Source organism: Myodes glareolus, chromosome 3 (assembly GCF_982192425.1).
Source record: "Myodes glareolus chromosome 3, mMyoGla1.1, whole genome shotgun sequence".
In the NCBI taxonomy this organism is placed as follows: domain Eukaryota; kingdom Metazoa; phylum Chordata; class Mammalia; order Rodentia; family Cricetidae; genus Myodes; species Myodes glareolus.
Window position 1 is genome coordinate 119,787,726 of NC_142028.1, and position 5,149 is coordinate 119,792,874.

Below are 5,149 nucleotides of genomic sequence, written 5' to 3' on the forward strand. Positions count from 1 at the left end.
TTAATTTGATCAATTTATTCTCAGGCAGTTGGAGGCTGCAGCTAAAGAAGAAATGACCATGAGTCACAGACATAAGATCATCTAAAACATACTCAGAATCTCATTCCATTACATGATAAAGACATAGTAAGCAATATCAAATGATTAATCTGAGTACATATTGTTCCTTCTTAAGACTTCAGTGTATAATTTTAATGTACCATTACCATAATTAAAGTATCTTAGCCATTTGGCATTTGTTCCCTTTCATATATTAACTTTTCTTTCATTTTATAAGTAGTATAATGTTGATTTGTATATTTTATTAATCATCTTCCTTCCAATGTTTTACCAATGATTCAGGGGTAAAAAGATGACAAAAATGGAAACAGAAGTAGAGAGAAATGAAGAGCAGAGAGCAAAATTTATAGCCAAACACTGCCAATGAAATGAGTCATGTATGTTAGTCGGTATTTCCTAACCACCACAATAAAAAGTAAAAAGAATTGATAAGATTATTTTAAACATAAACTTTATTTATTGAAATACATTTAAACTTTAATATGAAATCAATTAAAAACTTAATTATAAGAAATAGTGCATGTTTTTAAATAAGGTTTCATGATCCCATGTGTATTTTACTTTACCGTTATATAACAAAGAAATTCAATTGCAAATTCAAGTCTTCCATCACTGATGTCAAATTATCATACCATCATTAACCACATTAGTTAGTGGCTATTATACTGCACCGAATAGTCATGAAGTATTTGTGAAATGAATCATCTTGTTTGATAGTGGAAACATGGAGTATTTATTAGCTTTGAAAAGCATGTTATAATTCTTTGTTTTTTGTGATTTTTTTAACCTGGGCTCACTTGCTTTTAAACATACAAAGAAAGAAAACTAAATTTAAGTAAACAAAAAAGAATAATGGTTTTACTATTTCACAGTAGCCACCAATTACAATATATGTGAACATTTTGGGTACCTCCAACATTCAAGCAAGAATGATCTAACTGTCCAGTTCTGGCACAAAATCTAAATTCCAACAGTGAAGAGGGAGAAAAACTGCCAATCACTCATGGTCAAATTGCTATGTCGTGTAGTTTCGGAGTCATACAGAAGAAGCTCAGCAACTTTACAAGATAATGAAACCAAAGTCAACAGATGTCGCACTACTGGTCCTAATTTCAAATAACATCATTATCATTAATAAGGGCCAAATGTCTTTAACTGAAAAAATAAAAGTGAAATTAACCAATGCAGGATAAGACTTTAAACTTTCAAAGAAGCAATTGTAGTTAAAACTGTTAAAGAAAGCTTTGCTTGCTGTCTAAACTAACCATATAGAAAAATGCCACAAAACATCTGCCTTTTTGCAGTCCCCATGTCTGGAACATCTCCTGCCTGGGTTAACGCAAGCTCCTATGCTCATTTATCAAAAAAAAAAATCAACATTCAAAAACAATAGCGCTGCTTCAGGAACTTTCTGATCAACATCTAGAAAATGCAGCTGAAATCAAGCATTCCATGCTGCAGATGAAATTTTCTCAAGGTAATATTTCCAAGGCCTGTCTAATATTAAGAACAGAGTAGTTAAATCATAAACCAGGCATGGTATCTGTCTTAGTCATCATATATGGCCACAAAAATATTGGTAGTGTCATTCAGGTCTTCACACAAACAATCCAGTGGTATCAAAACTATCAACCTTAATCCATGCTAATTTTTCCTTGATAAGAGAAATTGCAATCTTTAAGCTCAGATAAAGAAGGAAGTAAGAGGTACTTACTGACCTAGAACAGTTATGGAGGCAAAATTCAAATAGTATTTTTACCCTAGCACCCAGTAATTTCTGCTTACTTTCTAATGAACTCAGTGAAATCAAAGACCTTTAGTAAGTGCTTGTTCTCAGCAGACAATATGTCTCTAAAAGTAGAAGTTTAGGCTCTTGAAAATTCTCTTGGTGTTACATAATCGGACAGAGGGATGATTAAGAAGTTATTGGAGAAAATCAACCTAACGAGCAAGTTTTCCTTGAAAGAAGAAAGGAAGAGGAAGAAAGGAGAAGGAGCGGACAAGGGAGTAGGAGAAGGTGAAGAGGAGGAAGAAGAGAAAGAAAGAAGAGGAAGAAGAGGGGAAGGAGGGAGGAGGAGAAGAAAAAGGGAAAGAGGAAGAAGAAGAAGGAGGAGGAGGAGGAGGAGGAGGAGGAGGAGGAGAAGAAGAAGAAGAAGAAGAAGAAGAAGAAGAAGAAGAAGAAGAAAAAGAAGAAGAAGAAGAAGAAGAAGAAGAAGAAGAAGAAGAAGAAGAAGAAGAAGAAGACGGCCTTAAAATTATGTCTCCAAAGTATCCCCAGATGCAGGCAGAGAGGTGGGTACCAATGCAAAAACATTCTTAACTACCAAGAAAGAAAGAAAAGTGAAGAGACAAACCAGACTAAGAAAAGAACACAGGGAACAACTGAAGGAACTTCCTCTGAACTGGACACCAGGAAAACTGGGAACAGCCTGCCCACCTCAACAAGACCTGCCTCTAAAGAAATACTATACCCCCCCACCAGAAATATCCAGGGCCCCAGCAAGAAAAAGAAACATGCAACAGGAAAAGGAGAAAGGAGGAAAAAGGGCTAGTGATTGCGATGTACTTGTTGTAGGCTATCTTTAATTCAGAGTTATTGACCTTATGAATATAATAAATGTAACACAGCAAGAAACCCAGAGATCCCTCCTCCATCCCATTGTCAGGAAATGATTTTTTAAACCTCACATGGGAACTCCCTCAATCTGACTAATTAGGTTTACCCACTTGCACAAAATGGCTTTGCACAAATTATGAAACTAGAGATGCCTGAGTGTCAGACACATTATCTAAGATTTCCCAGAATTTAAGTAGAATGTGTTTCTCCGGCTTCAATTAGTGAGAAGATCTGCATTCATTTTTAAGTCTCACCTTAAATTATGCTTTAAGAGGCCCTTGGGAGGCTAAATGTGGAATCTTCTGTGCATTCCAAGTATTTGGTTTGGATTAACGTGTGATGAAAGGAGATCTTATTAAAATTCTAAGTGTTAAATTAAGTAAGTGGCCAGACTCAATGTCTGAAATAATTTTTCTGTAAGTTCTCTGTCCTGTGATACTGGACTTGTGACTCTTTTCAGTTGTAAGCATGCGTGAAAAAATCTGATTTTTTTCAGATTATGTTAAGAGCTGATTCAGTTCCATTGAAGATTTCAAAGAAATATATCAATGCTACACACAGTTGACTCTTTGACCAGTGCTCAGAGGGAAAATAAGTTTTGACTTCTTAATAGGAGCTCTTAATGACCACTAACAAGAACATAAAATTTAGCTTCTTTATTGTAACATGAAGAGGCCTGCTTGTTTGTGTTTCTGTCCTGCCCAGCCCAGCTGCTTAGTCCCAGAAAAAAATCACACTGAAATCTCTATAAGTTACAAAGCTGATTGGTCCTTTAGGTCAGGCTTCTTACTGGCTATCTCTCACATCTTGATTAACCCATTTTTCTGATCTATGTTAGCCATGTGGCTCAGTACCTTTTTCAGTGGGGCAGCTCACATCCTGCTGCTGCGGTGATCTGGGCAGGAGTGGGAGGAATCAACTTCCTCCTCCCTAGAATTCTCCTGCTCTCCTTGCATCATGTCCACTTCCTGTCTGGTTTTCCCACCTACACCTCCTGCCTGGCCAATCAGTGTTAATTTAAAACATGATTGAAAGAATACAGACAATTCTCCTGCACCACTTCCCCTTCTTTTTTAAAAGAAAACAAAGGAAAATATCCATAGTCCATTTGTTGGGAATGTGGGCGTAGTATTCCAGACTACTTCCAGCTGGTTGGGGGTGCTGATAATCGTATGGGGACCTAAAGAAAAATTTAGAGTTATGATCAAGTCCTGACTGAAGTATTCTGTGAGTCTTGATCATCTCAGGCAGCAGTCTTGAACCTGTTCTGGATGAAGAACTCTGATATCGGGCCATCTGTTCCTACTGGTGATTGCTCAGGTGGTCTCCCTTGGTCAAAGATGATTTTTCTTAGCTCCAAATAAATCCAGAGCCTCTCATTTTCTGTGGAAACAAAAGCAAAATCTCTTCTCCAAAGTAACATACCTTTTGACTTCAATTTTGAAGCCAAGGTATTTTCAAAATACCTATCTTGGATTAATTCTGCAGCATTTATAAACAAATACCTTTTAGCAGCTGTTGCTCCTTCCTCAGCATTTAAACAATTCAAGGAGAGCATAATAGCATACAGTATCAAGATTCTCTATGTATTTTCCATCTTTATGTGGCTTTATTTTAACCTCTATTTCTTTTATTTTTACTTTTAACTTTTGGCTTTTTGAGACAGGTTCTCTGCATATCTTTGTTCTGGAACTCCCTCTGTAGACCAGGCTATCCTTGAACTCCCAGAGATCCGTCTGTCTCTGCCTCCCAAGTGCTGGGATTAAAGGTGTGTATCGCCACACCCAACTACTCTCTTTCTTTCTTTTTTATTTTAAGGCTTTAAACCTCTTTTTTTTTTTTCAAACCTGCATATATTTTTAACACACTGTAAACCATTTAGAGGTTTTCTTCCTCATTGAATCTCTCTTTACTGTATATCTCTCTTTTTCTGACCACATGGATCTTTAATTTGCAAAGGAATACGGAGAAGACAACAGTCAAAAGCTCCTATGGCGTTTCAAGGTCCTTGCCAGGAAGCAAGCTGCAACATTGTTTCCATAGTCTGGACAGCCTGCTTGAAAGAGTCAGAGTTTTCCCTGGCCAGATGACCCAGAAAGCTGGCATTTTAAAACAGAGCAGCTTTTTTCCTGCTACGGCTGAAAACTGAAATGCTTTACTCTAATCTTTCCCAAGCGTTCCCAGGCTTTCTGTGGATTCAGTTATCCACGTGGGCACCATTCTGTAACGTGAGGGGAGCCGGCTTGTTTGTGTTTCTGTCCTGCCCGGCCCCAAGCTGTTTAGTCCCAGAGAAAAATCACACTGAAATCTCTATAAGTTATAAAGCTAATTGGTCCTTTAGGTCAGGCTTCTTACTGGCTATCTCTCACATCTTGATTAACCCATTTTTCTGATCTATGTTAGCCATGTGGCTCAGTACCTTTTTCAGTGGGGCAGCTCACATCCTGCTGCTTCGGTGATCTGGGCAGGAGT

At 37.5% G+C, this 5,149-nt stretch overlaps 1 pseudogene; it reads left to right on the forward strand.

Annotated features, from left to right (window-relative positions):
- The first annotated feature begins 978 nt into the window (after positions 1-978).
- Positions 979-2,081, forward strand: LOC125412619 (signal recognition particle subunit SRP72 pseudogene; annotated as a pseudogene).
- The last annotated feature ends 3,068 nt before the right edge of the window (positions 2,082-5,149 follow it).